General features: G+C 37.1%; 1 protein-coding gene across 3 annotated transcripts in view; it reads left to right on the forward strand.

Moving 5' to 3' along the window:
- KITLG (KIT ligand) overlaps positions 1-11,691 on the forward strand; it is a 95,121-nt gene extending 83,430 nt beyond the window's left edge. For 2 of the 3 annotated variants that reach the window (XM_030856427.2, XM_030856424.3), the window contains one exon: positions 7,334-11,691. The gene's annotated coding sequence lies outside the window, so the exon portion shown is untranslated. The remainder of the gene's footprint in view (positions 1-7,333) is intronic. The other variant, XM_060306363.1, reaches the window with a different exon arrangement.
- The last annotated feature ends 254 nt before the right edge of the window (positions 11,692-11,945 follow it).

The raw sequence follows: 11,945 nt of genomic DNA on the forward strand, positions 1-11,945 counted from the left end.
TTTGGACTAAATAGGACTAAAATAAAATATTATTAATAGAAGAAGAATAAATAAAATCAATTTCAATTAGGTGTGATTAACATGATAGGAAAAGTATCTCATTTGTTAAATGCTGAAACAAATGAAAATCAAAAACATTGCCCTGCTATTTTAAGGAAAAGTAGAAAAGGTCAAAATCCCATACAGTAAAAAAAAAAAAAAAATCCCATACAGTAGGAGAGGGAAATTGTCAAGGTAGCGCCACCTGCCACATGACATAATACTTGTGCCTCATCACCGTCCAGAGCCCAGGACACACTGAATATAAACCGGGGACAGATAACCTGTTGTGATTGTGTGGGTCTGTGAAGGGCCTGGGGAGAAAGGAGACTAGGAAAACGTGACCAGAGGGCACTGATGTTTATACCTCCTCTCCCCTCTCCTGTCTACTTTCTCAACTCCCAAGCTGCAGACGCGGTGCAGGGAGCACCCTGAATGGCACTAACCTGATCCAACGTCATGCATGCTCTTCCCATTTGTACTTCTGCCAACTCACTGTTAATTCTGTTCTGCTCATGAACCCCCATTTATTACAGTGGTGTATAAGTGTTCTTTCATCTTCCTAAATCTTCAGTTCTTCCCCTGCACTCCCTCGTGGTTAGAGGATCATTTACTCGCCCGATTATTACAGACATGGTCTCCGGTGAGCTTCACCTTTTCCTTACAGGTCACTGTCCTTCCAGCTTTCCCTTCTGTCCCAGATTCAGAGATTTCTCTCTAGATTGAACCTTCCCCAGGGAAACTGGGTCACAGAGCCTTTGTCTCCTCCAGGAACTCACTTTTATCAAACATCATTTTTCAACAACCCAAAAATAACATCATATAATAATAGTAATTATGTCGCATATGCCTCTAACATTTTAACCCTGCTATTACACAGACTTCATTTTTGCCTTGAATCATGCCCTTGATCACCACGTCTGGAGCACGAAAAGCACCCTCTCTTCTGCTCCCATCCTAGCTGTCCTCTAGCCTCATGTTTCCTGTCAAACACTGTAAAGGAATAAACCCTTCACTTGACCCTTTTTATTTTCGGGTGCAGTATTCCCCAAGCTGAAATCATTGTTATTCCAAGAAACATGTCTTTGACCTCCAATCCCAGTACAAACCTACTGTTTTTTCCCCACTGCTGTTTCACTTCCCTTAAGCCAGACATCCACCAACTACACATTAAATGGTTAATTGAACCTTAAAGGCTCAAGTAATGTTCTCTGTGGTTTGCTTTTCAATGGCATCACTGGGATCCTGTTTTGGCACATAGGTGATGTGGTGTTTAATTGTGGCATTTGTCCTGTGACATTTGGGAAATGGATTATGATGGAAAAGCCCAGGGCACTTGTCTAGGAGAAAGAAAGATGGCATTTTAAAGCAGCTGTAGTCAAGCAACTTACACATGCCGGTCAGGGAATATACAAGGACAGGAAGTGAGTCTGTCTGGTTCTTGCTATATCTCCTCACAAGTACCTCACTTGTTGCCTAAGCACTGTAGGCGCTCAATAAATGTCTGTTGAAGTGACTGAGTGAATAAATAAACCCTAAATGAAAATCTTACCAAGTGGTAAGGAAGATAGCTCTGCTGAAGTGGCCTTTTTTTTAAGGTTCTTTTGTTTTGCAAGATGAATATGTTCTAGAGACCTGCTATACAACATAATGCTTAGAGTTAAAAAAACTACATTGTGCATTTAAAACTGTGTTCAGAGGGTAGATCTTGTGTTAAGTGTTCTTACTGCAATAAAATAAGATGTTTTAAAACAATCTTTTAAAAAGTGCAGTAAGGTTTATTTTTATCTTGTATGTGTATGTGTGTGTTTAATTTGCTGATTTTGGTCAGTAGGACAGCAGAGTATGTACAGCAAGGGGGAATACAGTCATATGCGAAATGGCTAAATTATTTTTCTTAAAATCTGAAATGTTACTCATATAATTAAACGAATGAAATTAGGTTAAAGAAGCCCCAAATTGTTTAGAAATAAACTCGTCACATACCATTGAGGAGCTGGTGTAAAATAGATGACCTTACTTCTCACCATTTCTGCAAAGCTCTCTCAAGGCTCAGCTCAGAACCACCACCTCCAAAAAGCTAACTTCCCAAATGAAAGTAATCTCTCTTTTATGGCCCTCTAATTATATTTTGTATTACACTTCATACAATATTAATACGGTATTAGTTACCATTACCTACATAGACGTTACTTACTCACAGCCACTTACATAGACGTTTTGTGTCCTCTTCTAAACCATAAGCTCTTAGAGGACAGGATTGGTTTCTGAATATCATTTTGGAATCCCATTAAACTATATAGTTTACACTTTGCACATACAAGTGATGAATGTATCTGTTGAATAAATGAATGGAGAGATGGATGAATACCTCAGAGAACTGCAGTAACGTGAGAATAAAATTTATGGAGTAAAAACAAAAATAGACGTGTGTAGGTAGAAGTAAATAAGAATTCAAATACTGAGGGCAAGATAGATAAAAGGAGGAAAATAGAAGCAGCTCATTATCATGAATCTGCAAACCCCGAAGTCAAAATATATATGTATCATTTGTAACCATTTATTGAGTACCCATCGTATACAGAAAGCCTGTTCCTTGTATCAACAGAGGTTTGGTAAAACCTGCCAAGGAAATTTGAGTATAATTTGGGGAAAGGGATGTGGTGGAGGGAAAGGCTTGGGGGAACAGACTGTGACATGGTAGGAGAGGAAATATGCCAAGAAATAAGAAGAACAGTAGTAAAAAGTACCAAGATAGAAATGAAATATGGAGTTGTAATTATATATTTTAAAAATTGGATATAATTTGGATTATAGTCATTTTCTTGCTTCACAAAAAAAGGGGAAAATATAAGGAATGACTCAGGTTTGTGGCAAGGATTTCTCCCTGAAATAGAAGTTTCATGAACTAAAAGAAATTAAACCAGGACAAATATTGGAACACTAGAATAGAAAACATATGGAATAGTTCTCCAACCTATAATTGGAAAATGAAGAGGAGGATTTGATATTTTAAATACAAGGAAGGAATGTAGATAATGACCCAGAAACAAAAGAAGTTGCCTCTAAGAGAAAATATACAAAAGCTGTGTTTATTTGACATCAAACGTGAAATTATCTATGCAAAAAGTTAAAAATGTATTTAGTCAACTAGCTAATGACAAGTATACGTATGTGGCATCCCAGAAGAATTTTTCATTTATTGGGTTGCGTGTAGCACAGTTTAAGAGAAAGAAATAGAGTAGATCATAGCACAATTTTACTCTTCATTCTAACCACAAATGTGACACCAACAAGCTCTAGTACGTGCACTGTTGGATGCAAAGCTTAATATAACCTAGTTCTGTCCTCAAATTGCTTATGGCCTACAAAAGGAGATAAGACATATGCATAATAACCTATTTTAAAACAGACTAAAGGAGATTTTGGTTAAAAAACAACAAAAGAAGCTGACAAAGAAATGCAATAATGAGTCAAAGGCAAAGCCACTGCATATGGTTGTAGAGGATGTGCCCTGAACATAGCTCTAGATAATGACTGGTACAGATGGCATCCCATAGAATTGTACCACCCATATACAATTGTCTTATTTAACTGGGGAGAGAAATCATTTGGAGAAAGGCTTTATTGTAAGGGTGATGGAGGTGGCATTTGTATGGAACTGGATCTTGGATGATTGCTAAAATTTTACTGGCAATAGGGAAGTGGTAAATCCAGATACTGCAAATGGCATAAGTTAAATCAGGGAGCTGAAAGTACAGACTGTGTTCAAGAGTTTGTACAGCTGGACTCCAGTAGAAGTACACATAAAGGGTTAAAATGCTGAGAAAGGATGGGCATCAGTTTGAAACAAGGTCTGAATTCCAAGTACAGGGCTTACACTTCATTGAGTAATATAAGGAGTCCTTGGAGGGTTTAGAAAAGACATAATACAATCAAAGCAGAGGTTTCGGAAAGTAATCAGACGTTGGCGTGGCCAGATGGATGGGAGTGGTGACCTGGAATCAAGGAGTCCACTTAGGAGGCCAATCTTCAAAACAGGTGTGAGAGAATGACAACCTGAACTAGGGTCACAGCCATGGAGATAGGAAAGCATAGGCCATTTTGGAGTCACTGCAGTAAAAGAATAAGTCCTAGTTCCTAATGGGATGTGAGGCTTGACATCACAGGCAGTAATCAGGGATGATTTGGAGCCTATGGGACTAACCAGATGGCAGTGCCAATAGAAAAAAATGGGAGAAGGAGCCGTTAGGAATTATTAACCAGTGGCCAAATATGCTTCACTGGAAATTCAGAGTACAGTAAGCGCTGCAAATAATAGATTGGGGATTGGGAAGTCATCCACGAAGAATTTTAATTGAGACCTTGGGAGAAGGACCGTGTAATCACGGAGAAGGCCCAGTTTGGTTGACGGTAAATAGCATGAGTTTGTAGATACTGAGATGGTGGTGTTTAGGGACTTATCCCAGCATGGTAAGTGTAGAAAGTAATTTTTTTTTAATTTATTTATTTTTGGCTGTGTTGGGTCTTCGTTGTGGTGCACGGGCTTCTCATTGCAGTGGCTTCTCTTGTTGCAGAGCACAGGCTCTAGGCGTGTGGGCTTCAGTAGTTGTGGCACGCAGGCTCAGTAGTTGTGGCTTGTGGGCTCTAGAGCACAGGCTCAGTAGTTGTGGCACACGGGCTTAGTTGCTCCGCGGCCTGTGGGGTCTTCCCGGACCAAGGCTCGAACTCATGTTCCCTGCATTGGCAGGCAGATTCTTAACCCCTGGGCCACCAGGGAAACCCCTAGAAAGTAATTCTTATTATAATTAGGCTGGTGGAGAGATTCATAAAAGAAACACAACCTGGAAGTTTCCAGTAGATCTAAGACAGAAGAAAGTCGATCCTAGAATTGGAATAGGGATGAGGGCAAGTTATGCTGGGACATTGATTGCACAGGACTCAATAATGGTTGGTTACCAATGGCCAGATCTTTGACTCTTTACCACATATTTCCTAAGAATTTCTAGAATTTTGAAGGTTTTGGTTTGGAGCTCACTCTGTATAGATACATTGTGATGCAGAGGATTAGAAGGGATTAGACTTGGGTCTAATCTGCACCTTAATTAGCTGTAGGTTCCTGGATGAGTCAGTTGTCTTTTAACCCCTGATTCTTCAAATGTAATGGGAGGATAATAATACTCACCCTATTTATTTCGTGAGGTTGTTGCCAGAATCCATGGTATTATTATAGAAATGGTAGTTTCGTTCTATGGGAAACCATTTGTTGGTTTTTATGTTTGTTTTCTTTGCGAAATGATCCAAAGACATAATCAGAATAGATTTCCAATCTTGCTTCTCTACGCTTACGTTTAGAGTTTCAAGTTATTTGTAGCTTTTTCAAAAAATATATATATTTTTTGCTTTTTTGTGATTTCCTTCTGCTTTTCTAACCAAGTTTTATTTTTAAAATATCTGCTAAGTAATTTGCATTTCTGAAATTTGCTCTTAATGCCTGTTAATTTCTCCTCCAGTATTTAATTCTGCTTTCCTAAATACAGGTTTTCTATTTTTTAGAGTTCTCTCTTTGGTAAATTGTCATGTAATATGGTTTTTAGTATATTATTACATTTTATATATTTACATTTTCAATATATTACATTTAATGATTGCATACATTTCGTATATTACATTAGAGTAATATACATTTAGCATATTACTGGAAAAAAACACTGTACTTCTTATCACTCATACTATAAAGTTTTATATATAGCCTATGTAATGATCTCAAACATTTTAAAACCAGTGATCTCTGGTTCTGGGATTGATAAATAAGGACAAAATAGGAAAAGAGTAGGGAAGAAACTAAATGCAAAATACACATTTATTTAGGGGTTGTGATTGAAGATAGCATGCAAATGCTGCCTATAATTAAAAAAGAAAAAAAGATAAGGAAGTACAAATACTTCACCTGAAAGCTGAAAAATCTGAAAGCTGAGTCCAAAGCTCAGTGGTTTAACACCAGCACTGAAAAGCTAAAACAGAGTCTGGCTTTCATGCTTCAGCAAGTACAGTAAGCTGTGCTGAGGCCAAATGAACTTCCCCAGAGGCTTTGTCAGGAATGTGGTGCCAGGATTTCTATCTTTCTTCTTCTGGCTGACAGCACTGAAGGAGATCCTACTGCTGCTCTTTCCTCAGCTGGGAGAAGTGATTGCTAGAACCTGGCTAGGCAGTCAGGATACTGGCACTGATCTGTGGCTAGGAGGCTGTCATTTGTGGGTGGCCTCTGATCAGCCTCTCCGCCTGTCCCAGATATCTCTTGCATGCCACTCCATCAATCTCCACTTCTCCACTCTGAACACCGCCATTGTTCTTCAGACCCTCTCCCCTCACCACCTGTTTACAACCTCTTCAAAGGCTTGTTAGAGAAATTCAAGGCTACATAGATTGATAACACTCATCAGAAATGGAGATAATCTGTGCTGTGCTTGGGGGTATGAAAGCCACAGGGTATTCATTCATCCACTCTATGTTCAAGAAATATTTATTGAGTACAAGTGTCCCCCTCCAGTGCTATGCAAAAGTAGAGCATTCCAATGAAACCTGTCTTAAACCAAAATGGCCTAAAGCAAAGACGCAATCACCTTAGGATACATCTTGCTAATGCGATGCATAAAATAAATCTATGTAAAGCACAGATGCTCGTAGACACAATTCAAAGTTATGGTGGCTTTATGCTGAGAGGCTAAGTGTAGTTCCGGGGAAGAACTTGGCGGTGCCACTCTCACTGCTGGCGGTGCACACTGCCTCTGTAGGCTCACTGCAGAACAAACCCTGAATGCGACGGTCTCTTTTTGCCTTTTTTCATAAAAGCAAAAATCCTCTTTGGATTTCTTTCGTTTGTTGAAAACAGGTACTAAAGTAGGTGTTTTGTAAAAGCAAAGTGGTATAAAGGGAACTTTGAAAAGCAGGGGACACCCGTATCTATTTTGTACCAGGCACTGTTCTAGGTGTTGGAATACAGCAGTGAAAAAGATAAACAAAAGCTCTATGTTCCTCATGGGGCTTACATTCTAATGGGAAGAGACACTCAGTAAACAGTAAGATCATTTCAGATTATGTAAAATGTTACTAGGGAGATCAGCAAGTGACTGATCACTGCATCTAGGAAACATTTGTCAAGTTATTTTAGGCTGTGTAAGTGAAGCATGCATTGTAAATCTATTACTCATTCAAAGCCACATGAATTCAGCTACTGAGAACGAAAAGAAGGTAGAAAGCAGATATGCTATAATCTCTCTTTTTTCTTCTCTAGGCGGGTAACAGTTCATGTTTGCTTCATAAATGAAGCAGCTTTAAACAAATTCCTATTCTGTCTGGAGTGACAGACCGCATCTTTATCTGTTCTTGCTACCCATGACTATGTGGATGATTCAGAAATTGGAACAAAGTGTTTTACTGTGAAACTGGCACTGAATTAATCATCTGTAAAGAAGAACTTGCACCTAGCAGGACTCTATTTTAAGGACCTGGGGGATTTGTGGTCTCAATTAGAACTTGCAGCTGATGTTGGGAGAGAAAGCACGTGTCCCAGGCTGCACGTACCGTTTTGCATGCCTCCAGAAACGTCTAATTGTTGAAAAACCACATAGCTTTATTTTACAGTTACAACCTGCAGTTCATAGTTATCTTGGTCTCTGCAAGTAGATTTCAGCCTGGATAGTGGGGGTCATCATTTTTATCAAAGGGATCTAGAAAAAATTCAAAAAACAAAAACTCCATAGCATCAGCCACTGTTCATTTAGAAAGCAGTGGGAAAAGAGGGTGGGGGTAGGGGCAGGTCAGCCTTCTAGCTGCTGATCAAGGAATGATATGGGTCTGAGCTTGGTCTCTTTCTGACACAGAGTGTGCTCAACCGTATCCCACTAGACGAACGGACATGGTTGTCTGACTTTAGTCATGCAGGGGAGCCAGTACTGAATTACACAACAGTGATGCCTTTGCAGAGGAGAGACTCCGAAAGAGTCATCACACGAAGAAGCTGTGGACACTGCCCAGCAGAACAGTCTGCCGAGGGGGGCATCTGGCACCCCTGGTGAAGTCAGCCTTCGCCCTTGACCACTATGGCGTGTACAAATTGTGCTTGCAAATTATATTACAAAATGTTTATATTCTAAAACTATCACAGAGTTATGTAAAGGGACTTAGGAGAAATCACTGAATGTATGGAGGCCGCATTTTCAATTTCTGCTGTGGGAGAGAGTAAATATAAATTATGATATTTAGTATCTACGGTTAGATAACCACACACATGCTAATATGGGTGTTGAAAACTAGGTGACTTGGCTTTTACAAGAATGCAGGGGATCAGGAAACTTTAGTTATTTATAGTATAATCACCATTATCTGTTTAAAGGATCCATTTATTTAAAATCAGGCACTCTGTATTCATTAAGGTTTATGAATTAAAAATAAAAAGAAAGCTTTATGTAGTTACGCATGTCAGTTTGCTATTAAAATATGCGACAGCGTTTTTGTCATATTGAGTGAACTTGGCAGGAATTCCCAAGATGGACATTGCATTTTTAAACCAGAACTTGTAAGACATTAAGTGAATTTCCCTTGCCAATTTTTTTTATTTCAAAGGACCATCTGACTAAGGTCAAGGAATGATTTCTTTTGGTTTATTTTGATGAAGATTCTTTTAATATATCACAAACGTACACATACAGGAATCCAAAGCTTTCCATTCTAACTTGATCCTTGTGATAACATCATTGCCATGTCTATCACCATCACATGACTGTTTTCAATGCAGTGATAGAGAAGGGCATGAAAAACTGCTATCTTTCCTTTGTTTTCAAAAGTCCAAGAACTTCTAGTAGAGCTGGATTTTAGCTTATGTTCAAAGCTAATTCAAATACAACTCTAGTAAGTGGCCCTTGCTCTTTTTTATACCAAAGAGCTCAGATGATTTCTACGATCCCTCCTCTAAAGTGCTGTGGTTCCTCAAACACTAGTCATGTCTCTAAGATACAACCCAGATGCTTTGGGAAGTTGCATTAATTTATTCAGTCCCTCAAATATCCCATGGTGCAACCAATTATATATAATAAAACCAGAGATCAATTTAATGGCTGAAAGGACCTGTCTCAGTGTGTGATGTTGATTGTTTTGAAGAAAATAGACATAGATTAACATGAGTATGTGTGTAGGTCATGTGTCAATTGAGAAGATTGATACTTCTCAATCTAATAGTTTGTTTCAGCAATGGTTTCAGTTTTTGTAAGTATGTAAAAATGCTGCTTAATGAGCTTTAGAGTATAATAGATGTACTTTTGTTCTCAAAGCTGGTAGCTGGGTTTTAACACACAAGGACATGGTCCTAATTGATAGGGTTAAATAAACAAATTCAGCAAGTTATGAAATCTGGCACGGTAGGCAAGGGGAGATGTATTCTGCCTAATTAAATGTATTGGTTCATTGAGAGTTGTGTGGATTACCAATTTTTAAAACACTAAAATTCAGTAAAATACACGAACAATAGAAAAATGTTGAACATTACTTTGGTTGGTAGTTGCTTGGGAATGAACTCTCATATCTACTTGGAGATTAAAATATATATATACATATATGTCTTTGCTTTATTTTATCCAATATGTGTTCTGAACATCCTTTATAAATCATGGAAAACTCACAACTGACATCTTAAACTGTGAAATCACCTTTTAAACTGGTACCATGTATCTGATAGTTCTCTTTTGTAATGTTTCAAAATTGTCTTTTAAAATGGTTTCAGAAGTCTGCAGATGCTAAATTATACTTTAGAGTAAAGTATAATTAAGCTTTGTACCTCTGTGGTAGAACCCAAATCTATAGAGAAACTGGCACTGATAAACGGTGCCTGCCCTGTGATATCAAAGCGTTGCTTGATTTTGTATTATAATCTGATGTGCTTACCACACAGCCACTTTCTAATGAGTCAGAAACAAGTTATTTTTTTCAATACTTTAACAGAACAAGTACCCTATTCTCTTTGAAAAGGATTAACTATGTGAAAAATGACAATGTATGATAAAGTATGTTCACAATGAAATATCTGCTTTTAGTAAGAATTAAAGTACTCCGGAGAAACTTTGTGGCATATTTTGGTATTCTAATTCAAATGAAGTTTTAAATTAATAGAAAACTCCACGCAGAATTCATGGATATTTCTTAATGTTTTTCTGAAGCTAGGTTCTGGTTTCAAAATGTAATTCCAGTATGGGGCTTTTAGCCATTCCCAACCTATTCTAATTTAACTAAGAAATATATTTTTCAAGAAGGCAGTTGGACATAGTGGGATGGATGTTAGGAAAAATTGTCAGGAGCTTCCACTCTGCCATTAACAGGTATTGGTAAATCACTGCCCTTCTTTGGCTCTCAATTTTTATTTATCTATATGGTGAAGTCAAGTCATACCATAGGTATGAGAGAAACCTATTGATATGTGACTGACAAAGATGATAAAATAGAGCTGAAACTATCGCATATAAAATATCCAACTCTGATCTCTGTGAATAAGCAATTTGAACATAAAAAGCTATGGCTGTTCTTGTTTGTAATGTAAATAGGGTCCATTCGTAAAAGTGAAAATCAGTCTCCTGTAGGGTGAGTCGGATAACCACTTACACAAGAGATGGCTTTTTCCGTTGCTTAAATAAACATTTTTGGATCACCTCTGAAGAATGAAAACCAAGAGTACATTTTACCCAAGATGAGATGTGTGTAACATTTGGAAGTGTACCAAATCAAGCATTTAAATGCTCTCATTTTTCTTAAAAGCTAAGAGCAGAAAATGTAAGATGCTCATAAAGTTTTTAAGTGCAAAAAGATACTTTCGAATCCGTTTGGAGATGGGTAAACCATAAATTATATTTCAGGATTGGAAAGTGGGATAAGAATTTTAGAGAAAGCCAGCTTGTTTTGAAACAGTATTATTCTGAAATTGGCATTAAAATATAAACATTCAGATTGAAATTCCAACCAGTTCATTTGTGGTGTTTGATCACACAGTTTATGGTGTTGCTGGAAATGCCTTTGTAAAGATAAAATAATGGTACTTTCATTTCCTAACAAGATACTGTTTTAGAAATAATCCATATTAAAATGGATATTCTTGATCCTAAAATGTTTCTTAAGCATCGTACATGTATTTATAACCGCCGTCTCCAATTACATCTTATGTTGTTCTTTAAAATAAAATTGTTTAAACTAAAAAAACATAGTATTTTCAGTTACTTGATTTCTGAGCTATGACTCACTAAATAAAAATTTCCAATCAAAATACCCTATTCTCCTATATTCTAAGGATTAATGTGTGATTATAGTGTCCACTTGCCACTATTTTTTAAATCAATGGACTTAAAGTATTCAGACATTTAGATGGATGCACAGATATATTGCTAGTTCAGTCATAGATTGGAGTTTGCATATTGTAATGTAAATGTATGTCAACATTATTCTATAGTTTTATTATGACTGAAGTTAAATAAAAAAGGTTGTAAAATGTGATGTGTATGTACTGTATGTGTACTTTTTAAAATAGGTTTATGTCCTGACCCTTTTTTATACAGGTTTGAATTTGAAATTACATTATATATACACATACTTTATTGTTCTAAATAAAGAATTTTATGCACTCAAATTTGCCCTGTCATTATCTTAAAGTTATCACACATGTTCATAACATGGTTGAGCATTTAAGGTAAACTCAAAGTTTTCTATGGAAAACATCATTAATCTAGATTTTATTCTAATATGCACAAAAGGAGATAAATTATTTTATTCCAATAAATATGTATTGGTTAAGTAATCAAGGAAGATAGGTAAAGTAATCAAAGAAGGTAAAATTGAATTAATACACTGTTGGATCTCAAGGGGTTTCT

The sequence above is a fragment of the Globicephala melas genome, chromosome 10 (assembly GCF_963455315.2).
Source record: "Globicephala melas chromosome 10, mGloMel1.2, whole genome shotgun sequence".
In the NCBI taxonomy this organism is placed as follows: Eukaryota; Metazoa; Chordata; class Mammalia; order Artiodactyla; family Delphinidae; genus Globicephala; species Globicephala melas.